Raw genomic sequence first — 27,577 nt, 5'->3', positions numbered from 1 at the left:
ACTTTCACTTAATAAATGCTAATCGATCGCCTGATTGGTCCTTTGCCTCTGAATCTGGGGCTCTTTCCATTGTGTTACAACCTTGGAGGCCATCTTGTCCAGACAACCTCATTTTACAGATGAGCAAATTGAGGCCTATATTGGTCAGGTGACTTACCCAGGGTCACACAGCTAGGATCTGAGGCAAGTTTTAGTCTCAGGTCTTCTGGAAGGGATCTTTATTGTTTTTTTCTCAGTTGTCTTGCAGTCATTTTCGACTCTTCATGACCTCATTGGAGGTTTTCTTGGCAAAGATACTAGAGTGGTTTGCCATTTTCTTCTCTGGCTCATTTTACAGATGAGAAAACTGAGGCAAACAAGCTTAAGTGACTTGCCCAGAGTCACACAGCAGTCTGAGGCAGGATTTGAACTCAGGAAAATGAGTCTTCCTGACTTCAGACCCAGCCCTCTATCCATTGTGCCACCTTGCTGCCCATGTATTATTATTAAGGTGAGTTTTGCTGTTGAGTCATTTTTCACTCGTGCTGAAATCTTTCGTGACCCCATTTGGGGTTTTCTTGGCAAAGACACTGAAGTGGTTTGCCATTTCCTTCTCCACCTCATTTTACAGATGAGGAAACTGAGGCAAACAGGGTGAAGTGACTTGGCCAGGGTCACACAGCTAGTAAGTGTCTGAGCTTCCTTAACTTCAGGCATCCTGACTGCAGGCCTGGTGCTCTGTGCACTATGGCACCACCTAGCCACCCCTGGTTGAGACTAGAGCCTGGGTCTCCTGATCCCACCCTATTTCTCTTTCCTACTCTACCTGTTAGAATTTCAATCTTAGGCAATATTTTAATTCATTTTTTGCCCCTTTAGAGGCCGATGGATTACGGTTCAGAGCAAACTCGTCCTTCATCTTCTGCACACTCTTTCTGGGATCCTCCATCAGCACAGATGCCCCCTTTTAGGTCCGCATTAAGACAAGTTTATTTCACTTTCCCCTCAAAGGGTCCTTTTTTTCAAATATTTCATTGCTTCCATTCAGTGTTGCACCAGAGCAGCCTTGTACTGCTTGTGAGAGCAGATGGTTAAATTTCCAGGGTGAACATTTACACCTCAGAAATCAGCAAACTACAAGTCAGGACTTGATTTATTGTTTTCTTCATTGGCTAGACTTGAGAAGGTGACAGAGAAAACATTAATAATATGAAGTCAATTTAAAAGTGTGTCATGAATACATTCTCCCACCCCATAGCAAAGCCGGTTGTTAAATATTTGCCAACAAATCTCCACTTCTGTGTCTCTCACTTGTTCTCTCCCTGTATTCTTCTTCCCCTTCTTGAGTTGTAGTATCGCTATGAAATGAGATTCAAGGGTCAAATGACTTGTCCAGGGTCCTGTCAGTCAGTCGGTTGGTAAACATTTATTAAACTGGAGATACAAACATGAGTTAGTCAGATAATTTTGTTGTCATTCAGTAGTTTCAGTCATGTTTGACCCTTTGTGACCCCATTTGGGGTTTTCTTGGCAAAGTACTGGAGTGGTTTGCCATTTCTTTCTCTAGCTCATTTGACAGATAAGGAAACTGAGGCAAACAGGGTGAAGTGACTTGCCTGTGGTCACACATCTAGGTAGTGTCTGAGGCTGGATTTGAACTCAGGAAGATGAATCTTTCTGGTTCCAAGACCATCGCTCTACCCACTATGCCACCTACCTGACCCTAGTCAGCCAATAGGCATTTATAGATTGTTTATGTGTACCAGGCACTGGGAAAATGCAAGGACAGGTGAAAAACAGTCCCTTCTCTTAAGGAGCTCAAAGACTAATGGAGGAGACAGCATGCAAACAGCTATGAACAAACAAGCTATAGAAGAAATACAGAAATATGTAGAAGAAATTACAGAAAAATAGAGATTATGGAATAAAATTATAGAAAAATATAGGACTATATAAAAGAGATTGGAGATAATTAACAGAGGGAAGGCCCTAGGATTGGGAAAGGTTTCCTGTAGGTCATACTTGGAGTGCCTAGGACTCTAGTTAGGATCCAGTGAGGATTCCACCTTCTAGAAATACGATTAAAAACTTCCACCACCTCTATCATCACTTTTCCTGGATGATTTAATTGCCATGCTATATTGATCGATAGCTGTCCAACTCATGGTCTACTAGGACCCTCAAGATACTTTTTTTTGCAGACTAGCCACAGGAGCCCGGGCTGAGGTCAGTGAAAATGAACTTCTTGGGGTTGGAGACCTTCAGCCTTAAGGGTCCCTTTGTTTCAGATGCAGATGCTACCAGTTACCCAGACCTTCCTACATATGAGGAAGCAAAGAGATTTTTGATCTATGACTATTTCAAAATGGTTCCATGAATAGCTAATGAAATGACAGGCAGGAAAATAGAAGTGAGGCAAGAGACTGGAGGGGATTTGGAAGGAGATGATCAGGTCCTCTGCTTGTCTGGAAGTGGGGCCGCCAGCCCCTGGGCAGGCTCGCACCCACCCCGTGAATTGGCAGGTGGGGAGAGAGGGGAGATGGGTTGGACAGATGGTGAGCATTCTGTTCTCGAGAGGACGACAGTGCTGACGTTCCCGGAGACTGGGAGCTCTGGGGAGTGAGAACCGAGAAGAATTTGGCAGACTGGCTTGGGGTGGGGGAAGGAAGGATGAAGGGAGAAAGTGACGTGGGTACCTGATTTTCTGGACAAAGAGGTGCCAAGGAACCCCCCAACTCTGAGGCTGCATTGGCCTCTTGCGATCACGCGTGAAACAAGTGGATTCGTGTCCTCTGGCAGAAGCATAGCCTGACAAGATGCCATGGCTCAGCCTTTGTGTGTCACCTCCAAGAGCAGATGGTACTCCTGTGTCCCTTCTCTCTCATCAGTATCCAAGAGGTAAGACAACAGATGGTGCTTCTGGGTTTCAGGCCTTCACCTACATCTCTGCAGGTGAAGATTGTTGGCTGGCTGGCATACTGGGTTTGGGGTGCTATGCCCAGTGACTCATTTGTAGTGCACACAACCTATCTGTCTCAACGGTCATGCATATCTCCTGCAAGCTAAATATTGTGGTGGCTTTTTAAAAAAATTAATTAAATTTAATTTTTTCAGTGAACAGAAATCTAGTTTCTCCCCTTCCATCTCTCCCCACTGTTAAAAAGAGAAAAACAAAACCCTTTAAAAAACAAATATACAAAAACCAAATACAAACCAAAATACATAAAACAGATATACAAATATACTCAAATATATACAATATACAATACTCTATATATACATAATATAAGCAGTCAAAACAGATTCTTGTTTTGGCCATGACCAAATAACATATGTATCATTTTACATCTGGAGTCCGTGGCCTCTCTGTTGGGTAGCATGCTTTCCATCAGCCTTCTGAAATCATGGTTGATTATTGCATTGGTCAGTCTTTCAAAGCTATTTGCCTTTATAGTATTGTTACTATATAACTTGTTCTCTTGGTTCTGCTCACTACACTTGGTATCTGTTCATACAAGTCTTCCCAGGTTTCTCTGAACACATCCCTTTCTCCACTTCTTACAGCTCAAAAGTATTCCCTTACGTTCATATATGCGGTGATCCTTGTCACATAGCTAGGTGGATAGAGGTTCCTGAAATGGGATGACCCTAGAGGGAGAAGGCATGCTATAGTAGATACGGCATTGGACTTGGGGTCAGGCTTTGAATTCCCCCAGGATCCTTACTAGCTATGTGACTCTGGGAAAATGACTTAATTTCTCTATGCCTCAATTTCCCTATGCCTCAATTTCCCTCATATGCAAAATGAGGAGCTCAGCAGCTTCTGAGGTTCACTCCGGCTCTATGATCCAGCCTATGTTCCCATAATCCAATGCAGAAAGATGCCCTTTTTTCTCACCAAGAAGCACAGACTAACTGCCTGTTGGCCAATCTGGCGTCATACAGCTTGACCAGCAGTCTCTGCCTCTCTGAGGGTTGCTCGTCACCTGGGTCCTTGCCCTGATGTTGTCGGTCCCCCTCTTTCCCCCCACCCAGTCACCAGCTAGGTCAAGGACCGTGTGGCAGTGCAGAAGCAAAGAGACACCTCTGTTCACGTCAATTGCACTGATTGCTTTGGGGGGAGGGTGGGGGAAGGAAGGAACGAGTCCTCGGTTAAATGGGATCGAGATAGCGTATCAAACAAGTAAATTGATTTGGCAATCAGCTGCTTCCGAGTCTCAGTTCTGTTACCACCTACTGCTTTGAGACATTAAGGTAATCTCGGCTAGACACAGTATTTCTCTAGGAATTGGGGGGAGGGGTCCAGGGGAATGGGGATAGGAAGGACACAATTAAAGATGCCCTTACTTGGTGTGAAGAAGGCCCATTAGCCCTGTTCTTCTTCCCCATGCCCCACTGTCCCTGTGTTTGTGGCCAAAATGCTTGATGCCTATTGAGGAAGTAGGAGGAGACAGACTGAGAGATTCCTTCCAGCTCCTTTTCACTCTGGCCATTTGCCAAGCTGTCCTTAGAGCTCCAGGGACCAGGAACTGCAGAAGCTTAGTAACTCATGGCCTAGGGCCAGGCTGTCCTGGTTGGTGAGACCTTCAGCAGCATCATCGACATACATTTTCTTTCTTTCTTTTAACTTTTATTCCCTCCCCCAATTACATGTAAAAATAATTTTTAACATTCTTTTAAATATTTTTAAGTTCCAAATTCTCTGCCCCACCTCTCGATAAGGCAAGCAATTTGATGTAGTTAACACACATTTATTAAGAGACTTACTTATGTGCAGGCACTGTGGGGTCCAAAGAAAAAGTAAAAACCCAGAACCCGCCCTCAAGGAGCTTATATTCTAATAGAAGAGACAACATGCAACCAACTACACAAGATAATATGCAGTGTAAGAGGAAAGTGATCTCAGAGGGAAGAGACCAGCAGGGAAGATCAGGAAAAACCTTTTGAAGAAGGTGAGATTAGAGTAAGTCCTGAAGGAAGCTAGGAAGGCACAAGGCTGAGGTGACCAGGACAAAGACATGGAGTAAGGAGATGGGATATCATGTGTGGGGAGCCGGGAGAAGGCCAGTGTTGGATGTTAGTACACACAGAAGGAAGTCAAGATAAGAAGATTGGGAAGGTATGTAGGGGCCAGGTTGGGAAGGGCTTTAAAAACCCAACAGGGGCTTTTAGATTCAATCCTGGAGGGAACGGGGAGTCGATTGAGCGGGTGAGGGGCAGTGCCATGGTTAGGCTGGTGCTTTAGGAAAATCACTTTGGCAGTGGAGTGAAGGATGGACTGGAGTGGGGGAGAAGCTTGAGGCAGGGAGACCAGCCAAGAGGCTTTTGAAGTAGTCCAGGTATGAGGCGATGAGGACCTGCCCCAGAATGGAAGCCGTGCCACAGAAAAGAAGGGCATTTATATGAGAGATATACTGTGAAGGTGCAAATGATGAGACTTGGCAACAGACTGGCTCCATGGAATGAGTGAGAGTGAGAAGTACCAAGATTGTGAGCCTGGGTGATCAGGATGATGGCAGTGCCCTCAACAGTAATGAAATGTCCAGAAGAGGAGAGGGTTTGGTGGGGGGAGGCTAATGAATTCCTTTTTGGACATGTTATGCTTAAGATGTTGATGGATTACCCGGCTGTCCAATGGGAAGTTGGTGACTCCAGACTGGAGGACAGCAGAGAGCCTGGATCAATAGACCTGAGAATCAGCTGCATAAAGATGATGATTAGACACATGGGAGTTGATGAGATGACAGAAGAGATTGTACAGATCAGAGGTGTCACTGCATGTAGCCTACAACTTCTGGAAAGAGGCTGAGCCAGATTAAAATGGAATTAGGAAATATTTAACAAAATATGTAAAAATGCAATAGAACATAGACAATGTTAATGTGTGGTTTCCAAAGGCAATCTGCACCCTCAGGGATCTATATGTAAGGTTTAGTGGTCTCATTTCTTTTTGAGTTTGACACCACTGGTATAGAGGGAGAAAAAAAGAGGGCTCAGGGCAGATCTTTGGTGGACACCCATGGCTAGTGGGCATAAATTAGAGAAGGATCCAACAACTAAGCTGAGTAGCCAGTTGGGTAGGAGGAGAATCGAGAAGCAACATCATGAAAAGATAAAGAGAAGAAAGTATTCAGGATTGTAGACACCTTTCTCTAGGAGTTTAGCCATCAAAAGAAGGAAAGATGCTGGCCATCAGGGAAGGTGGGGTCAAGATCTCAATATGTCAAGCCTTCTTTGGTCCTGACCACGTTCATTTACCCTTGCGGTCTTCCCAGTTGCTTCCTTTACTTCATGCTCTTGGGCATTGTAATCAAATCGATTCTATTATTGCTTCTGGAAAAGGCATATCAGCCAACTGTCTGTGAGAGCCATTCTCCATCCCTGTGGCTCCTTTGACCCAACTTCCTTCCCTGGCTGCCACTGCCCTAGATGGGTTGCCTCTCCCTAAATAGGATGTAAGCTCCTCAAGGGCAGGGGCTGTCTCACTTTTTGTCTTGCATCTCCATCTCTTAGCATAGTGAGTAGGATGTACTTTCTTATTCATTCTTAGATTCTGGGGTAAGGTTTCTCCTCCATGAACTGTAGGTTGACTAGCACCAACTTGTGGGGGTAGGATTTGCAGGTTTAGGGGACCAGTTGGCAAGATAGGGAAAGGGGAAGGTTGAACAATGTTAGAGAGAAGTAGAGGAGAGTTGAAGGTCCAGACTCTCAGCCTCCCCAGAAGGCATTAGACTGCCCAGGAAAAAGGGAATTAGAGTCCACTGAGTGGGTATGGCCCTAGACAAGTGTGAACTCAGAGTGTTGGTCAATCTTGGGCATCAGTCTGGGGGTGGAGGAAGAAGGAAGGGGAAGAAGGAGAAGGCAAAGCCCATTCTGAACTGTTAGCTTATTACTTGAAGGATAATGTCCAAATTCCTTGGTATTTGTGGCCCCTCCATGGCCTCAAAAATTGAATCTTGGATGACTTCCCAGTCTAAACCTTGACCTGCCAGCTGGAGGCTGACCTTCAGATCCCTACCTCTCTGGGAGATACCACAGATTCCCGCTCCACTCTGACCCCAAAATCCACTCTTCCCTTGGTAGGGAGACATTTACTCAGCTATTGCTCCCAAGGTCCTCTGGGCTTTGCCATATGTGAGGTTGCTTTCCCTGCCCAAATACTCTCTGGGCTTTCTGCCTGCCCTGACTTGAACCTGAATTTTATGTTTCTTTTATATGTTCCTCCTTTCTTGTAAAATGTGAGCTCCTTGAGGACATGGGCTGTCTCAATTTTCTATTTGTGCCCCTAGAATTTAGCATAGTGCTTGACACATTAATAAATGATTTTGTGAGGCAGCTAGGTGGTGTTGTGGTTGGAGTACTGGATTGGAATCAGGGAGACCTGAGTTCTAATCCTGCCTCAGACACTAACTGTGTCACCCTAGGCAAGTCAATTAACCTGTCAGCCTTAGTTTCCACATCTAGATAGTGGCGACAATAATGGTATTTACCTAATAGTTTGTTGTGAGGACCAAATGAGATTATATATATACACACCTTAAAGCACCACATAAATGTTATTATCAATTGAGATGACGTAATGATGATTACCTTATCCAATGATGATGGAGTAAGACTCTGTCCCATGCCTGAAATGCTTTCCTTCTTTATCTCTTCTTCTTGAAAACCCTGGTTCCTTTCAAGGCTCAGCTCAAATGCCACCTTCTATAAGAGGCATTCCCCCAGTTATCTGGTCTGGGACCTCAGAGGGCACCCCACAGTGAGCTTAAGGGCAGCCCTGGCCTCTGCAGCTAGGGCTGTGGCAGTGAGTGGGCTTAAAGTGGAAAATTCTAACCAGAACACTCTGCCACCTTAGAGAGCTTGGGCCAAGAGCTAGAGGGATCAAGGGAGCCAGCAGGTGGGTTTAAAGGCCTAGGCCCATTTCCTTGACCTAACTTCTACAAGTCCCCTTCTAGCAATGAGATGGATTCAGGAGGAAGTCAGAGAAGATATAATTTGCGCAAATTGGCAGAGGCAGGCTTTGGTTGCCTGAGGCCTCCCCACAACCCAGGATTCTGGGTCATGGAAGAGTGCCGGCCATTTTGGGTCACATGTCTTTTTTCCTACTCCCTTCCCCCAGGTACCATTGCCTCTGCTGTGGGCAGGGGGCAGGTTGGACATCCACTTTGTTTTGCTGACATCAGTCTCCAATGTTTCAGATGCCCTCCCCTAGCTTTCTCTTTGGGAGAACAAGAGGGAACTCAATATGTGGGCAGAGCAGAAGGGCATTCCAATCCAGAGAAAAGGCATGGCAGGATAGACACTCTTTACTGTTCTTTGGAAACTGTCAAGGGGCTTTCTTTCATTCTTTAACATCCTCTACCCCTCTTCTATGGGCACTTGAAATCTTTGTCCCTGATCCTTGTCTCTGTCTCTCCTCCTTCTGTGAGCTGGCGAGGGTCTGCACCACAGTGGGGGGGTAGTGCTAAAGGAAAGAAGGAGGTATATGTGTATATATATATATATATATATATATATATATATATATATATATACATATATGGGAGGATGTGGCAAGGCTAACAAGGATAAGACTGGGCAGCAGACTGGCTGTGTGGGGTGAGTGGGAGCGAGGAGGTTGTGGGTCTTGGTGACTGGGAGGATGGTACCCACTATTCTCTGTGGCCATGACCCAACTTTCCCCCCTAAAAGGGTCATTCTTTTTTTAAGCCAGGTCCAAGGATTTAGACCCAACAGGAACCTCAGAGATAATACAGTCCAATTCTCTATATCTTCCCCTATTTTGCAGATAAGGAAATTGAGATCCAGAGGTGGTTCAGGGTGCCACAGGTATTATCAGGGCTGGGATTTGAACCCATGCACTCTGACTCTGAAAGGCATGCCTCTGTTCTAGCTTCTCTAGCCCCCAGCCCTAGGCACTTCTTACCTCAATGTAATTTTAGATGTGATTGCTGTGTCCCCAAGCAGCCTGACTTCTCAGTCCTTGCCTTAGCCAGGGGGTGGGGAGGGATACCACTGACAAGCATCAGGAACTTTCCAGGCATCAGCTCTGGGCCTCAGAGATGGCACCAGCCTGTTCTATCCTTCCCCAGGGTAAGGCTTCCCTGGCCTCCTTCAAGGCTCACCTCAAATCTCACCATCTTCACTAGGCCCTTCTAGGTTTCTATGATTATTAGTCCCTTCCCTTAGAGAGTACCTTCCACTTGAGCTGTCTATATCTTGTATGTACCTAGTTAATTATGTGCTATCTCTCCCATTAGAGTATAAGCCCCCTTGAGGACAAGGTCTGTGTTTTTACCTTTCTTTGCATCCCCAGCACTTGGAACCGGGCCTGCCACACAGCATGTAAGCTGTGAATGCTTGCTGGCTGACCACCAGACTTGTGTTTGGAATTCCAGAGCTCAGCACAGAGCCTGGCGCATGGTAAGCCCTCCCCCAATCCTGCCTAGGTGCTCTGGAAATCCTGGCCAGCCCATTCGCCTGAGATAACCCCCCCCCCCAGACGATGACAGTCACTGCAGTCTGGCTACAGACGAGGCTGTCGACTTGAAAACAAAAACAAAAACAGACCTGCCAATTTGGGTGTTCATTTGCATAGTCTCTGCTTGCTGTCAGAATGGGGGGGGGGGTGTTGTTTTCCTGCCCCGAGCCCTTCCCTCCCCACTCTCCTCCCGACTGATCTTGGGCTCCAGCCGGGGATGCGTCTCCCTACTCCCTCCGGAGTCCTGGGAGGTTTGTGGGGGGTGTCAGACCCCAAAGAGCTCCCAGCTTCCTTTTGGTGTCAGCGCCCTCTCCTCCCAGCCCGGCCCTCCTTCTGCATTAGCGCTTAAGCTATGCAAATAACTAACGGGAGGGAGCCCGTTTAAAGTATTTAGACTAAATGAAAAAAGGCTTTCATCAGTGCTAATGAGCCATTCAGGATGCCTCCCTGGTGAATTCGCTCTCTCTCCTTGCCTCCCTGCTCTGGTTCTCTGCCCCCCAATATACCTCTTCTCTCTTCCCGCCACCCCCCCCCCCAACCCAGCAGCAAGCACTCCTGGGGAGTGGCGAACCACAGGGGCAGGGGGCTGGTCCCATCCAACTCCCGCAAAGAGGAGCCCCTCCACACCTGAGCTGCCCCGTCTTCTCTCGCCACCCCTGCCCCTCCCCATGTTCTCCTCTAGGGCCTGTGTAAACACACCCTCACTGTTATGTATGTCACTTGTCAGAGTTGGGCTGAGAGAAAGAGAAAGAGAGAGTCAGGGAGAGATAATGGAAGCTTCCCCCACTGGGCCAGGGCAGGAGGGCTGTTTGACCTCGGATAAGTCCTTTATCCTCAACTGTAATATAACGGGATTGGGTTAGAATGATCTCTAAGCTGTAAGTCCTAGGGTTCTTTGAGAGTGCAGAGTGATGAGGGCAGCTAGGTGGTGCAGTGAATAGAGCATGGGCCCCGGAGTCAGGAAGACCTGAGTTCAAATGCCAGCCTCAGACACTTGACACTTACTAGCTATGTGACCTTGGGCAAGTCACTTAACCCCAATTGCCTTGCCTTCCCATCCCCCCCTGCCAAAACAAACAAACAAAGACTGTGGGGTGATGGAATGGATTGTGAATTTGAGATGAGGATAGGTTGTAGGAATTTAGAATCAGAGGACCTGGGTTCGAATCTCAGCTCTGCTTCCATACTACTTGTATGATTGTGGGCCTCAATTTTCCTCTTCACCGCACCCAGACCTGTTGCCCCATTATCAACCTCTCCCTGGGGGTTGGGAATGGGAAGGGAGGAACAGTTCTGGAGCTTTAGAACTTTGGGAAGCCGAACCGGACTTGGAATGGGGAGTGGGATGTCAAAATCCTGTGTTCAAATCCTCTCTCAGACATTTCCTAGCTATGTGTCCATGGCAGAGTCATTTAATCGCTCTAAGCAACCACTCTGGTTGTTCAGTTGTTTCAGTCATGCCTGACTCTCCGTGACCTCATTTGGGGATTTCTTGGCAAAGATGCTGGAGTGATTTGCCATTTCCTTCTCTAGATCATTTTACAGATAAGGAAACTGAGGCAAGAACGATGAAGTGACTTGCCCAGGGTCACAGTGAGCGTCCGAGGATGGATTTGAACTCAGATCCTCCTGACTCCATGCCCCATGCTTTATCCACTGTGTCTCGGATCTGCCCCCATGACTCTCTCCACTTTTGTAGAGAAAAAAAAACAGATTTTAGATGACTTGGAAAAGGCCATGTGGCTAGTAAGTGGTGGAGGTGGGATGATAGTCCTCTGTCCACTGCTGGTCCAGTGAATAGGCTCCTTGGTACCAGAAGAGGAGAGCCCTGGGCTGGGCTGGGCAAGCCAGGAGTTGAGGTGGTCTCTGAGCCCAAGAACTTGCTCCAGAAAGCTGGGGACAGGAAGGCAAGGCTAGAAACTTGCTGAGAGAGGACCTGAGCATGGGGAGACTGAGAGTGGGGAACACTGTCCCTGCTCCCCACCCCTCCCTACCCCCACTCTCCTCCACCTTTCCGGGCTGCCTAGATCTGAGAGGTTAAGCTGGCCAAGCACAGTAAGAATGAGATTTTAATGGGATCCATTTATTATCCCATAAAAGTTAATGAGTTTATCCAGGAGGTGCCCCGGCCCCTTTCAAGTTTTAATAGGGGATTAGTGCTGTGCGTGGCCCCAAAGACCTACATTAACCCCCCCAGACCCACCTTCTTCAAGAGCCAGTGGGGAATTAAGAAGGGTTATTCCCAAGGGCCCAAGGCTTCTCTTGCTGGCTGTCCTTCCCCTTGGGCTATCTGCTTGTCCTATGTCACCCTCTCATCTCCCTGGGAACATCCCAACCTTGACCCTGGGAGTGAGACTGCCTGGAGTCAAGTCTGAAATATTCTGAACAGAACCTCAAACCGTCTCCCCGACAGTCCCACCCCAACCAGAAGTAAAACAGCGCTAGGTGGTCCATAGAGAACATCCCCTAACTCTTCGCCCTCATGCCTGCGTATCTGTAATTGCTGGAGGCTCTAACCTGGCATAATGAAAATAATGAATCCCTATAAAGTTTTATACTTTTCAAAGTCCTTTTGTTTCCATCCTCTCATTTGATCCTAACAATAACCTAATGAGGTGAGTAGCTGGGGGATGTGCAGTGAGGTGGCCAGCTAGTGGGTTGCTCTGGAAAGACAGTGCTAAACTTGGAACCACTGCACCTAGGTTCAAATTTCCCCCTCTGTTCCAAATTACCTGTAGAACTTTGAGCAAATTACTTGGGGCTTGGACTAGATCACTTTTAAAATTCCTCTCAGGTCTAGATCTAAATTTGGCAAATGAGGGAAACTGAGGCTTAGAGAGGTCCCCTCAAAGTCACCTGTTTTATTTTGCAGAATTGCACTAACAGTTAAGTCTCATCGACTTATAGCTGGAAGAAACTTCAGAAGTCATCCACTTTAACCCCCTCATTTTACATGGGAACAACCTAGTATCAAGTAGTGAAGGGGGGATTTGAACCCCGTTCTCTGACTTGAAATCCAACGCTCTCTCTTCTGTACTGTGCTGCCTTTAAGACTCTTAACCACTACTCCTACCACATCATCCTGCCTGGCTCAGTTCAGCTTGGTTCCAGGCAGCTGGTAAGGCTGGCACCAAAGATGCATCTCTCTTTCCTTTCTCCCTGATAGTCAGGCTCCCTGGCTGGCAGTCTATAAAAAATGAATTCCCATTCTCAATGGGCATTTGTTCTTGGGCCAAATAGGGAAATAGGTTAGCGCCAACTGTGCCCCCTCAGGTGCCATCCTATCCTGGCCTGGGTACCTCCATGGCTCCTGCGAGTAGCATTGAGCCAGATGTGGCTAGGATAGAGGAATGTGGACATAAATCAGGGCATTACACACACAGCTCTTGGTTGAATAACATTATGGGGCATGTTGGGGCAGGCATGGGAATGAAGAGACCTTCAACCACGTTGATTTGCTCACTGTGCCAGTAACACCTTGCATGTACCAACCCATCTCTGTGCCCTTATTCATGAATTTGCTTTCCTTTCTTGGAACAATCTGCCTACCCACTGGCCTTTTTAAGGCATTTCGACCTCAACTAAAGTGTTGTCCACTCAATTGTCAGAGGAAGAAAATGTAGCCCAGAGAGGGAAAGGACTTACCCAAGGTAACAGAGTGAGTTATGGGCACAGGAGGGACTAAAGCAGCAATTCCTAACCTCAGGTCTGTAAACTTAAAAAAAATTATAATTATATTTTGATATAATTGGTTTTCTATGAAATTCTATGCATTTAAAAACATCATTCTGAGAAGAGGTCCATACATAGGCTTCTTCAGCCTGCCAGAGGGGTCTATGATGCAGAAAAGGTTAACAACCCTTGGAGAGTCTCCTGGGTTACCTGGATTCCGAGTCCAGGGACTTGGATTCGAGTTCCAGCTCTGAAACATAATAGCTATATGACTGCGGGCAAGCTGCTTCTTTAAACCTCCATTTCCTCGTCTGCTTAGTGGGAATAATAGTATGTGGTTAGGACTGTAAATGGATCCAGAGCTGGAAGGGGTACAGATGAGGAAACTAAAGCACTGACTTGCCTAGAGTTATACAGTAAGTGTCTGAGGTGATATCTGAACTCAGGTCTTTCTGACTCTAGGTCCAGTGCCCTAACTCCTATGCTTCCTTTCCAGATGAGCCTTAATTGACTACATAAAGGTGTTAGTGTTATTATCATCCTTTGAAGGTCTGTCCAGAATCCTCCTTCCCCCATGGGGCCGCTCCAGATCCTCCCCATCTAGCAACATCCCCCTCCTCTGACCTCCTACATTTCATATTGTCTATACTATTCACTCAGAACTGAGCATACGGATGACAAGTTATCTTTTCTTTCATGAGTGTGACACAGATTCCCCCAATCAGATGGTAAACCTGAGGAGGCAAGATCTCTGATATCCCCACAACACCTGATCCGGTGCCTGGAATGCATGAGGAATAAGAACCATTTTTTTTATTCCTTACTCCGTCCTTGCCCTTCTTCCCCTGTTGAATTCCTACCCGTCTTTCAAAATGCCTGTGTTCCTCCAGGAAGGCTTCCCTGATTATCCAGTTGGTAATGACCTACCCTTTTGGCCCCAATAGCCCTTTTCTCTGTATCTCTAGTGTTTTCAGATCTGTGCACTACAAATATCTATGTTTCTAATATCCTTTCAGTCAGGATTTGTGTCTCTTTAGCTCCTGGTGCTGTATATAGTAGGTACTTAATAAATGTATGCTGTATTGCGTGCAAGAGGCAGCTAGGTGGCACCTTGGATGGAGCACTGGGCTTGAAATTAGGAAGATTCGTCTTTCTGAGTTCAAGTCTGGTCTCAGAAACTTACTAGCTGTGTGACCCTGGGCAAGTCAATGAGCCCTTTTGCCTCAGTTTCCTCATTTGTAAAATGAATTAGAGAAGGAAATGGCAAATCACTCCAGTATCTTTGCCAAGAAAACCCCAAATGGGGTCACAAAGAGTTGGACATGACTGAAAAATGACTCAACAACAACAAAAATATTGCATTGTATTGTTATTAACAGGGTTAGACATAGTGTTAGAGTGGGCATAAGGTCAGAACCAGAGAAAATCGCAGGTTCTAGGCATTCTAGGCATTGGGGGTATAACCATAGCTAGGATACAGACCTTACTTTCAAAGATGTTACAATCTAAATGTCGGGAGAGAGGGGGAAGAGACAAGGAAGTAGGAAGTAGGCTTTGTACAGTGGAAACACCATTGGCTCTGAAGTCAGAAGACTTGGGGTAGAATCTGGTCTCTGATGAATGACTGGACAAGTATGACTTTGGACCCCTTTCAGCCTTAGTTTCTTCCTGTGTACAATAACTAGATGATTTCTGAGGTTCTTTCCAGCTCTAGATCTATGGTCTCAAAACTAGAAAACAAGGTGGGAAATGAGATAAATGTAGGACAAAATAGTACGAGAAATATAAGGAGCGAGAGATCCCTTTCAAATGTCTGAGTCAGGGGGAAGCTTCATGGAGGGAGTAGCACCAGAAAGGAAGGGACTTGGATAGACAGAGATGGAGGCAGTGATTGGGTGTGCCCTATTTGGGATCAGGGAATGACTGAACAAAGGCATCAAGGGAAAAAGACAAGATGAGAATGAATGAGCCATGGAAAAGAATCCAGCTTGGACATCACCCAGAGTAGTCAGATGGCATTTATGTCCTTTCCCCCTTCCCAACTCCCCCCCAGAGTCCAGGGCAGAGAAGGGGAGGACCCTACTGTAGCACCTTTGTGGAGGCTCCAGGAAGGGACCTGGCCCCTTGGGACACCTTTCAGGCAAGTATGTTGGGAGTGGGGAGATGTCCCCAGGGCACCCAAACAAGGCTTCTTGGCTGTGTTCTAGATGGTTCTGGGGTGGGTGGAGTAGTATCTGCTTTGGGCTCAGCCTGGGGAATCCAACCCTTCCAGCTTGGGTGACAGGAGAATATTCTCAGATAAGAATAGCTAATACTCATATATTAATGCTTTACAAGTACTATATCCCTAGCCAGGTGCTCTTATCTCCATTTTACAGATGAGAAACCTGAGGCAGACAATTAAGTGACTTGCCCAGGGTCACACAGCTAGTAAGTAGCTGAGCTCAGTTCTTTTACCTACAGTTACCTAATGGTCTAACTTTCTCCCTTAGAGAAAGCACTAAATCATTAGACGGGAGACACACTCCCGACAAAGGGTGTTTATTGGGTGCGTAGGCACGTTTTAGAATCATAGCTTTAGCACCTAAGGTGATCTCAGAGACTATCGGGTTTAACATCCTTATTTTACAGATGAAGAAACCGGAGCCCAGAAAAGGAGAATAGATTGAAAGTCGCATGGGTCCTCGGCGATTGTCTAGAACTGTAGGCCAACCTTTTCATTTCACAGGGAAACTGAGGCCCACAAAGATAGACTCATAGGACTGTTGATTTTGAGCTGGAAGGTCCTCAGGGGCCATTGAGTGCAAAGCTCTCATTTTATAGGCAACCCAGAGAGGTTAATGATCTGCTCATTTAATGACTTACACAAATAGTGTAGTGCCAAGATTGGAGACTAAATCCTGGCTCCAAATCCTGCCAACACTTACCACTGTACCACACTGCCTATCCCAATTCCTTGTTTTCTCTCTCCTTCTTATTTTCCATCACAATGTTTCTTACCTATCTGTCCGCACCAAAGGGTTAATGACATTTGGGGTGCATGGGGGAGTTGGGAGAGGAGTAGGAAAAGAACCTGCGGTAGGTCCCCCTGCAGAGATTCATCTGGGTCAAGGTGATCCTCTTTTAAAATGTAAATATCTTGGAGGGTTAAAGCCTATAGGCCATTTACACCTCAGTGTGAATAATTTGAATCTGAGAATTAGCCTGATTTCCTTCCAGCAGTTTGGCACCGAGTGAACGAGAGCTTTGATTGGGTAGCTGAGGAGGGAGGAGTCACTTTGGAAGGCAGGGGGCACTTCTATGGAAAGCCTAGCCACAGTGGGGGAGGCGGGAGGTCTTTTGAATCTGGAAGGCAGCGGGAGGCTCTTTGCCTTCTTCAGAATATTTCCCTAGAGTCCTTGTGTATTTCAGGGCTACTCAATACATTATCCAGGCTGCCCGTGACTCTCAGGCCCTGTCCACTTCAGAAGCTCTGCTTGTGGCATGATGGCCATGGGGACGCTGTGAGCAGTCACCTGGCCCCCCTAACCCACACCCCTGCAATATATGGGGAGATATCTGGAGTCAGAGGCCTTGAGTTCTAATCTTGGCCTGTATGACCTTCTCTGGGCTTCAGTTTGCTAAACCACAGGGTTGGACTAGACGGCCTTGATGCCTCTTTCATCTCTCAAAATCTGTGATTCTCTGATCTCCAAGGACCCTGCCGGCTCTAGTTCCGGTAACCTCCTCAGGCTCAGTGCCAGAAATTCTGGCCTCCTTTATCTTCTCTTCGTCTCCATAGCTCCAGGGGTTCTTAACCCCTTGAGTCCAGGAACTTAAAAAAACCATTTTGATAACTGTATTTCAATATAATTTGGTCTCTTTTGTAATTCTATGTATTTTATCTTAGGTACTTAAAAGCAGCATCCTGAGGAGGGGTCCACAGACTTCACCAGGCTGCTGCTAAAGGGGTCCAGGACACAAAAATAGTGGGGAGCTCCCTCCAAGAACTCCCCAGGCCTCTGCCAAACTGAGAGGGTTGTAGAAATGTGAGCTGTTGTTGACACATGGCTTTCTGGCACTTCTCCCCAAGCAGCTATATATGTTCTGCAGGAGGAGAGAGAAAAGATGTATATAATTAAATCCATGGATGCATGGAGGCTCACACCTGGATACCCACGTGAATGCACACAAAGGCAGTGTCCTACAGTGGGAAGTAAGATGGTTCTGGAGTCAGAAGACCTAAGTTTGAATCCTGCCTCTGATATTTGCTGCCTGTGTAAATTAGCCTGATTTGTTTCCTTCCTAGCCTGATTTTGGGCAAGTCACCACCCTCCACCCTCCATCCTCCATATCCTCATCTGTAGAAGGGGAGGGGTTGGTCCCACTGAGCTGTTAACCTATCCTTCAATATGAATATCCATATGTATATATATATATATACACATACCTACATGTACACTTACATAGCCAGCCTGAAGGTTAGGAAGACCTGGGTTCCAGTCCTACCTTTGGATCCTGGGCAAATCACTTACCCTTTCAGCATCTCTAGGCAACCCTCTAAGACTGTTTGTAATCTGGGTTTCAAGCTGGAACACACCCTACATATAAAGAGGAGAGGTGCTGGCCTGCATTCATAGAGAGAGTTTCCTGTCTTGGGAGTTCCTTATACTAATTAAATAAGTTCAGGTCCTGTTCCAAGACACACACATACATACATGCATACATATATACATACATGTACATGGAGGGAAACACATGAAAGGAGATGAAGGTATTTACTCTCTATAGAGGGTTCCAACAATCCAGAGAAACTCATCACATTCCTTCTTGCTTTTCTTTCTCTCAATCTCCTCACCTTTCTCTCCCTATTTTCTGCAGAAACCAATGGCCTGGCTCCTCCCAGAGAGGGAAATCCATCCCCTGGCAACACCACCTGACTGGCATCAGGCCCAGCTCAGTCCAGAGGATAGCCCTGGAGGAAGCCCACAAAGTAGTGGGATTCCTGTCCTCTCCCCCCAGCTGTAAGGTCTGGGATGGAGGCCCCAGTTCCCTCTCTCATCCCTTTAGCTGTCAGCCCTGCCCACGGGGCCTTGACAGAAAGGGCCAGGACAGACGGGTGAGCTGGTGGCACCCGCCACATTCTCTGTTTTCCAATTTAAAATCTAATATGTTCTCGCCACCGCAGAGCCAGGGGCTGGAGAGGGTGATTAATGGGGCCGTCTGCTGCAGCTTCACCTCTCCTTCTGTTCCCACACCTTCCCGGCCGGCCAGACGCTGCCTCCTACCAGTCTCGGTTTGGACTCAGCTCAGGGTCCTGGGCTGCCCACAGGGAGGCAGAGTATGGATTCGTGAAGAGAGGGCATGGTGGACTTTGGTGGGTGCCCACCCTCGTTCTGTTTCTGGGCGGTCTCAGGCAGGTGGCGGGGGGATAGGAGCGCTCTGGCGCTCTGGATCGGACCCTTTAGAATGCTTATTTGGTTCTCGTCTTTTTAATTCTGAACATCTATAAAGCTAATAACCATTGGTCCTGGATCAGAGTAGCGGAAGGGCAGGGGTTGAGCCAAGGGAGCTGGGTAAGGGTCCTACAGTCCTGGGTTTTAATGTCCCCTTTCCTCTTTTTGGTCCTTGAGAAGCTCTTGGCAGGGCCAGGACAGGGTGGTGCGGGAATGAGAGCTGATGGACATTTTATGCAGTGATACACGGGGGCTGAGTGAGGGACGTGGCACAGAGCTCCGTGCCCTGTGCCTGCCTATCCGCCCTTCCCCCGCTCTAGCTGCTGCTGCTACAGCCTCCGCCGCCGCCGCCGCCACCACCACCACCGTAATTCTCCGAATGGAACAGCGCCTGGTAAATGTCAGCCTGGGACCTGCCAGGATTAGAGCTCTCCCTAGGAAAGAGCACCGGAGGTGAGCCTTCTCACCGCCGACGGGCAGGAAACCTTACAAGAGCAGATCCCGGGGAGTGTATGCGGTGCCCCCGAGCCAGCAGCCCTTCCCGTCTATGCTTGTGGTCTACATCCTGCCCCTCGATGCTTTTCTCTGAGCGTGTGGCTGTCCTGGAGCCCACTCCCAGCAGGTTGGACCTTCCTCGTTACCGGGGGCCACCTTCTGGAGGTAATGACCATCACCACAAAGCAGTTACCCCTGGGCGCTCAGGGCCCCTCCCTCTTATTTCCGCCTTCAGATTGGCCCTTCCCCAATCCCTCAATTAATCGGTAAGCACGTATGATGTGCTGGACGTTATACCAGGTGCAGGGGGCACAAAGACAGAAATGAAACAGTCCCTGCCCCCAAGGAGCTTGCATTCTAAGGGGGCGGGGAGACTACACGTACACACAAAAGTAAATATAAAATACAGTATAGCTTAAAACCGCACCAAGACTTTTGGGACACCCATATATACATAATAAGCACAGAGTAGTGTGAGTGTGCGTGTGAGACATGAAGAACAGCAAGACTGCTGATAAGCCAGGTATAGATGTTTTGTTCACCACCTCACTTGCTACAGTCTCTCCATTGTGCTTTCGGGGCCATCTGAAGAAAAGGACCCCTGGGTTCACCATTGCTCTTTAACCTTAATTTGCATCTGCCTCCTCCCTGCCCTCTGATATACAAGAGGCAAAAGGGAATGGGGAATGGGGAGGGGGTCAGGTTCAGGTTGGTTGATGAAGGTAGCCTCCTATAGGGAAGGGCAAGAAACAAGTATTTATTTATCATTTAGTATGTGCCAGGCACTGTGCAAAGCGCTGTATGATGGTTATCTCATTCGATTCTCACAACAACCCTGGGAGGTAGGTGCTGTTATTATCTCCGTTTTACAGATAAGGAAACTGAGATAAACAGCCCAGGGCAAGTAATTAGTGAGTTGGACCACATGACTTTCATGGTCCTTTTCAGCTCAAAATCTATGACTCCCTGGGAGATTCTAGGGCCTAGACTGTAGACCATATCCCTTCTTGGGCAAGGGGATGTTCTGACCCAGCAGGGGTACTGAGCTCTTGTACAAACGACTCCTTCCTTCTGTGCTGAGTCTTTCCTTAATGGAAAGGTCCTTCAGTACATGCTCCTAGGGCAGGGACAATCAAGGTGATTATTGAGCAGGGGACAAGGTTCTGGCCCCCTGGGCTGAGGGTACATTTGCTATTGCTAAGCTTGAAATTTTTTTTTTTTGCTTTTTGGCAGGGCAATTGGGGTTAAGTGACTTCCCCAAGGTCACACAGCTAGTACATGTGTCAAGTGTCTGAGGCCGGATTTGAACTCAGGTCCTCCTGACTCCAGGGCCAGTGCTCTGCTCGCTGCGCCACCTAGCTGCCCCCAAGCTTTAAATTTTGATCATGCTTCTGACTCATAACAAAGAGGCTGAGTACCAAAGTGGAAAAAACCCTAGACTAGGAGACAAGAAGACCTGGGTATGAGTCCTTTCTTTGCCCCTGTGCGATGCACCTGAGACTATTCTCAGTAGCCTCATCTGTAAAGTAGGGATGGTAGTAATCCATGCACCCGCCTTCCTCACCAGGTGGTATTGTGGGAACATCAATGGAATTGGAGTTTGAAGATCTGGGTCCAAATCACAATTCTTGGCACTTAATAGCTATGTGACTTTGGGTAAGTCACTCTGCTTTTCTGAATCTCAGTTTTCTTCTCTGTAAGATGGGGATACCAACACTTGTACTATTCAGCTCATAGTTTTGAGGAAAGGTTTTTCAGGTCTTAAAGCCTTATCAATATCAAATGAAATAATATATAGAAACATGGTGGAAAAGTATAAGGTTCTGTACACATACATATAAGGTGTTATTGCTCTCAGCAATGGGATCTCTGGTCTGGAGGCAGGAGGAAAATCGGTGAATTAATTAATAAGCAACCCAGGACTTATTAAGCACCTACTATGTGCTGGCACTGTGTTAGGAACTGGTAATACAAAATCACAAATGAATCAGCCCCTTCCCTGAGCACCTTATGTTCTATAGAGGGAGTAAAAAAAAAAAAAACCAATATAAAGAAGAGGTGATATGGCATGGTGAATACAGAGCTGGTCCCAGAGTTAGGAAGACCTGGGTTCAGTTTCTGCTTTTGATGCATCTCAGCTGTGTGACCCTGGGCAAGTCACTTACTTTCTCTTTCAGTGCCCCGGGTAAACCTCCAGTTACAGGGTCTGATCTGCATGGGCAGAGGGAGGAAGTTCCTTACCAGGAGCTCCATACACAGATAAAACCACAGGTCTGGTCCAAGTGCGGATGAAGCAATTCATTTGGGAGAGTGGGGTATGGCGTCAGCACGCAAAAGTATTAGCACTCAGGTTTAGCCTCAGTCTACCTCAACCCATTAATAAGAATGTTTTTATAAGATATACAGGCTGTGGGGCCTAGAAATCTATCTTGCCCTACAAGAAAGTAAGGGGGGGAGTGGGGTGACAGAAGGGAGGGCTGACTGGGGAATGGGGCAACCAGAATATAGGCCATCTTGGAGTGGGGGGGAGGGTAGAAATGGGGGGAAAATTTGTAACTCAAAATCTTGTGGAAATCAATGTTGAAAACAAAAAATATTAAATAATAAAAAACAAAAAAGAATGTTTTCAGACTTTGATATGTAATGAATGTGCCAGAATAAGTTCTATGGTTAGGCTACCAGGCTCAGTCCCTGCCCTCATGAGTTTAGACTCTAATTGGGAAAAGAAGGTATAAGTATAAAGAAATGACTAATGATACCAGGCAGTCTGAGCTAAGGGCCAATCGAGGGGTTCAATCAATCAAGCATTTATTAAGGACTGCCACAGACTGTGCTAAGTGCTAGAGATACAAAGATAAAAACAGTCCCTGCCCTCAAGGAGCTTACCTTCTAATTGGGGAAACAACATGTATATAATTAGTTAGCTCATAGGAGAGGAAGTCAGGGCAAACTTCATGGAAGCAGGAAATCCTGGGCTTCTGTCCTCTGGTGGGCCAGTGGTGGGTGGGGGTGTCTGTTCAAAGCTAACATCAAATTGTTCCTCCCGTAGTCATTCTCAGTGAACCCAGGTCCTCTCCCTCTCCCCTACTGTACATTTCCTAATTAAGCTTGGATGTTAGTGCTGAAAGAGGGAGGTAGCAGCTCTGGGAGCTGGGCCAGCTCCATATTTCACATCCCATTTTGCAGATGGGGCAAGTGGGTGCCAAAGGGGGGCGGAGAGAGAGAGAGACAGAGAGAGAGAGAGAGAGAGTGAGAGAGAGAGAGAGAGAGAGAGAGAGAGAGAGAGGATAGGAACCATGAAATTGTAGACCCAGAAAATATTAGAGCTGGAATGGACTCAAGAGACCATCTAGTACTAGCTCCTTGTTTGAGTAAGGGGGCCCTAAGTCTATTCCAAGGGAACCTAAGGGTCAAAGCTGGCCCTGGGTCTGGGGGCAGGGAACTGTGGTCTGTTAATAGCCAGCTACCCTGCTGCCCAAAAGTGCCCAAATTTATTTCAGAAATAGACTCACCTTGACTACCAGAGACAAAACTGTCTGTTTACCTTACTTCTGACCTGAGTCCCCCCCTCACATTCCACTCTTGATTTAATAATGCCTTATTGGACCTGTAGTGTGCAAGCTTCTATTGACTACCACCCTGGTCCTGGTAGTTTATCTGTGGTCATTTTCAAGCATTTATTATGCACCAACTGTATACAGAAATGCTGTGCTCCTCCAGACCATTTTGTTTGGTTCCTAGTGAGATAACAGGGGTTTAGAATCCTAGATCCAAAGTTGGAAAGCCACCTGCTGCTCTTCTCTAGCCCTCCTATTTCAGAGATGAGGAAACTGATCCTAGAAAGGGTACTTAAGTGACTTGCTCAAGGTCACACAGATTATTAGTGGTCCAGCTGGAATTTGAATATACATCCTCTGACTCTAGAACCAGCCCTCTTTCCACTGTGCCAATCTGCCTCATCTTTAAATAGGACAAGGTTCCTGCCCTCATGGAGCTTACAGTTGAGTAGACTGATCCTACATCAATGAGTGTTCTGCTGGATTTGGCCTGTGTTTGAATCCCAGCTCTGCCACCTGTGGTCACCTGTGTGACCTTGGGCAAGTCACTTCTCCATTTTTCATTTGAGGGGATAGGATTAAGCAATCTATGAGGTGTCCTCCAGCTTTAAACCTACGATCCTTGGCTCTGGGACCTGGCATCTGGAATTTGGCCTAGGCTGAGGCCAGTGAGTCATTTGGAGAGAAAGGTGGGAGATGGCTGAGGTTGAGTCTTCCGACCATCTCTTTAGCCAAGGGGTGGCCACATGCTTGGACCGCACATCGAGCAAGTCATCAACTGACTTTCCCCAATATCACACTCTACTCCAAGATCGAACTGCCAGGGGACCCTGAGACTGCCCTCTGAGGAGCATTAGCTAGAGTGGAGCTGGGTGGGGGCTGTCCTGTTTCTCTGGCTCTGGAGTTTCTCCCTCCCCAGGCTTCCAATCTTTCACTGACACAGAAGATTCTGGTCCAGGCTCACATTCTTTGGCTGCTTTGGGCTATCCTCCCTTTCTCATTTTCATCCCAAGTATCTCATATGGCCATTTCCTGCCTTTCTCCTCTTGTAGCTGTCACAAAAACACAGCCACATCTAGAAAATACACTGAGCTCCCTGCTCAAATGGTTGGCCAGTGAGAATGTCTTTTCTTCTGCAGTATCTTCTTGTTTTCCCTAGGTCTCCTGCTGTCTCTCTGCTCCTTAGTGCCCAGGCTGGGGAAGGGAGGCTGACAAGCAGAATACCTGCTGCTGTTTCACTGTGCTCCAGCCTCTGTCTCCAAAGGCAGTGCCCCACCTGCACATCCTTGGGTGGAGCTACATTCCTGGGGAGATACTGCCTTAAGGCCTCCCCAGCCCAGCTCTATCTCTCTGCTGGGGGGAGGGGGCAAAGTGGGCAAAGTGGTTATAAATAGCAGAGGCTCCAGCTCCAGTTCTCCTTGAGGGGTCATCTGAGCCCAAGACTGAGACAAAAGGAAGTGATGGGAGCTATAGAGTGGCAGGCATGTGCCCATGTAGAGATGTAGGGACCTGTCTAGATATAAGCACCTAGGTACATCTAGACACCCAATCATGCCGAGACGGACTATCAGCGACAACTCTCCAGGGCTACACAAAGACAAAGAGACCCACACACCCGCAGAAAAACACCCAGGGACACTAAATAATGGAAACTGAGCCATGCACCCAGAGACATCCAGATAGAAAAACCCAGGGATACATAGACATGGCTACCCAGAGACACACCCAGAAACAAACATTCAGAGGAAAACTCTTAGGAACATGCAGGCACAGACACCCAGGTGAAAACATCCAGGGACAGCCAGAGGACATCTCAGAGACACCTTGAGACACACCCAAACATATACCCCTGCACACACACATAAATATGAAAGTCACAGAGACTTTTCAAGTCTCTGGGTCCCCAGGAGAACAGTCCTTCACCCAGTCCTACTCATAAGGGAAAGAAAGCTCTGGGCATTCCTCACCTCTGAAACACAGGGCAACTCTGATTGGCTAAATTATAGAATGAACCTTGAAGGCATTCCCCCATCCCCTTCTCATCTTGCCCCGCACAGGGGCGCTCAATTATAGCACCCCCTTTCCTTATGTTTCAGCTGCACCAGGGGGTATCCCACATTGGGTTGGGATGCATATTCTAAGTATTCTGATGGGCACAGGCAGTGGATACCAGCAGGGTCTCTGGATCCCTGGCACATGCAAGAAATCAAGCCAGCTGTCTGCCACCTTGAAGGGCATTCACTGACATCAGGGCAATTTGAGGGTGAGGGAATATGGGGTCTGTGCCAAATCAACTGGGGCATTCCAGTTCCTGACATAAGGGTCAAGGTCAGACTGTCCCTGAGTGTAAGGCAGAGGATACACAGAGCTATAACTGATTATGTGTCTGTCCAGAAAGGGGATCTTCTGTTCTCTTGGCCTCTGGCCTTGGCATCTTATAGCTCTTAGATTGAGACTCTTAGGCCAAAAAGGTCATCCTGAGAAGTCATAACATTGCCTAATTTCTGGGATCAGTGTGAAAACAGCCCCACAAAAGGGGTTGTTCTGTTCTTAAAGGGAGGGAATCCACTTCTGTGCTGCCTCTTATCATCTTGGTTCCAGGATCTCCTACATTCTCTCCTTTCTCCTTCTCCCTCCCCCTCCTGCTCACTGCTGATTCCATAGCTGAGAAACAGAGTCTCTCCGTCTCAGTCTCTGTGTCTCTGTCTCTGTGTCTCTGTCTCTCTTTCTCTCTCTCTGTCTCTGTGTCTCTCTTTCTCTGTAAAGACGGGGACAGGGATGTCTGGGTTCCTGCTTTTCTGCTGCTTCCTTCCTCATTGCCTGGGTCATGGCTGCAGGCTCTCCATTGATTAATATTTCAAACCACTAGCACATCTCGTTAACTGGATGTAAATTATATATGCGATAATGCCCACTGGAATTGGGAGCTTCAGATATAGCAATCTGCCTCAAACCTAATCAACAGACTCCTCCAAGTCCCTCCAGCTAGACCACCAGGGCTGGCTTCATGCTGCCCATCTCAGTCCTACATGCCAGACTTTGCTACAGATAGCTTGTCTGCCTAAGGATTTCTAGGGTCAAGCTCAGAGGACTCCTCTGTCTTAGAGGTCAGGGCTGGGCAGGGTGGAACCAGGTAGGTTCTGAGACACCCTGGGCATACAAATGGCTGATGTCATGCCAATGAATCCAGCACATGAACAGAAAGTCTAGGGCTGGGCAACCAATAAGCTGTTTGTGGTTTGGAGGTACTGAGGAAGCTTTTGTTTGGCCAAGCTCAGCTTCTAGTTCACCTAAAAGCTTAGATGGGGGCAGGAGGAAGGGATATGAGGATGGGCTGATAGTCGGGAGGTAAGGAATTGGAGCTGGGGGGGGGCGGGGCTGGGCCACCAGGAGGATTGAAGGAAGAATAGAACCCTGGCTGAGGAGTAGAAGAAGGTATAGAGTAGAGAAGAGGGAGTAAGGGGTTTGTACTGATTTCTACACATTTTGACATTCAAAGGAAAATGCAAATGAGATGCAAAACAGCATGCAAATGATCATCTGCTTGGAGCTCAGGCACTTTTTGTGATAAGGCTATGACCCTGACCTCCTCTCCAAGAAGGGATATTTCCAAAGGTGAGTGGCAAAGCAGATGGGGAGAGAAATGGGGGTGTATATATGTGTGTATGTATGTATGTGTGTGTGGTTGTTGAAGGGATGAGAGATGGGCAGGGTAGAGGCTGCTGTGGCCGTGGTTGACTGGAGGTAGAGTTGGGTGTTGTCCAGACTGCAGGCAGAGGGAAGCCTCTGGGCTCCAAAGACCAACTCTTTTGGCATCCAGCCTCAGGCTGGGGGCCCAGGCGTACCTACTCTGTTTGCTCCCTGCAGATGCAAAAGCCTTTGGGGGAAGGAGGGAAGCCAGGGGAACAAATCAGCTTGCCCTAGCTTTGCCCTAAAGCTGGGTAAATGAAGAGAGATTGAGGCCCAGGAAGAGAGAAATATGTTTGAGGTCATTCAACGAGAGGCTTGCTTCATTTACATATGGTTTGAATTTCATTTGCATACCATTAATTCACCATCAAAATGCACTAACACCCATCCCATCAATCAATCATCCAACAACATTCAACCGGTGGCTACTATATGTTTAGCATTGTTCTAGGAGTTTGGGAGATGTAAAGAGAGCTGAGGCTCATTCCCTGCCCTCAAGAAGCCTACAGTCTAGGGGGAGATCCCAGATACACATGCAAAGAGAACCAATAATATCAGGAAGTAGTGAAGGATTTGAAGGGTTTTCATGGGGAAGAGGGATTCCATTTATTCTCTTTAGTCTTAGAGGGCAGGGCTAGGAACCACAGGTGGCTGTAAATTCCACACTGCCCTGGGCAGGCAGATTTCTGCTCCATATAAAGAGTGATTTCACAAGTAGAACTGTTGAACAATGAAATAGGTTTCTTTGTAAAGTAGTGAGTTCCCTGTCGCTGGAGTTCACCTGGTTACTTTTCAGGAATGTAGTAAAGGGAACTCATGCTTCAGACAGGGATTGGATTAGACCTCTAAGATCTTTCCAGCAGTGAGATTATGAGATTCTGCTGGATATTGGGAAAATTCACAGTGGGGAGAAGTATAATAGGAGAGGAAAAAGCTCTGCCCTGGCACAGAGGGCTTGGAAAGCTCAGGAAATGCTTCACAGATGAGGCAATAATTGGGCCAGGCCTTAAAGGCTGGGTAGGATTTGAAAGGATCATAGACTGAATTGGAAAGGATCCCTAGTTTCAAACCTTCATTTTGCAGATGAAGAAATGAAGGCCCATCAAGAGGGAAATGACCTACCTGAGATCTCACAGGCAGCAAGCTATAGAGCTGGGATTTGAACCGAGGCCCCCTGATTCCCCCTTCTATTTTTTGTATCATCCCTAAATAACCACAGGCTTCATGCCATTCACGATCAGGCAGGGGGTAGGGAAAAGGGCATGTTT

General features: G+C 47.3%; 1 protein-coding gene across 1 annotated transcript in view; it reads right to left on the bottom strand.

Moving 5' to 3' along the window:
* The window catches only part of SEZ6 (seizure related 6 homolog), a 76,210-nt gene that overhangs the window by 39,252 nt on the left and 9,381 nt on the right, over positions 1 to 27,577 (bottom strand). The gene's annotated exons all lie outside the window — the stretch shown is intronic.

This window comes from Trichosurus vulpecula, chromosome 7, assembly GCF_011100635.1.
Source record: "Trichosurus vulpecula isolate mTriVul1 chromosome 7, mTriVul1.pri, whole genome shotgun sequence".
NCBI classification, from domain to species: Eukaryota; Metazoa; Chordata; class Mammalia; order Diprotodontia; family Phalangeridae; genus Trichosurus; species Trichosurus vulpecula.
The sequence above is the reverse complement of the archived record's forward strand: the minus strand, read 5'-3'. Positions and strand labels throughout refer to the sequence as shown.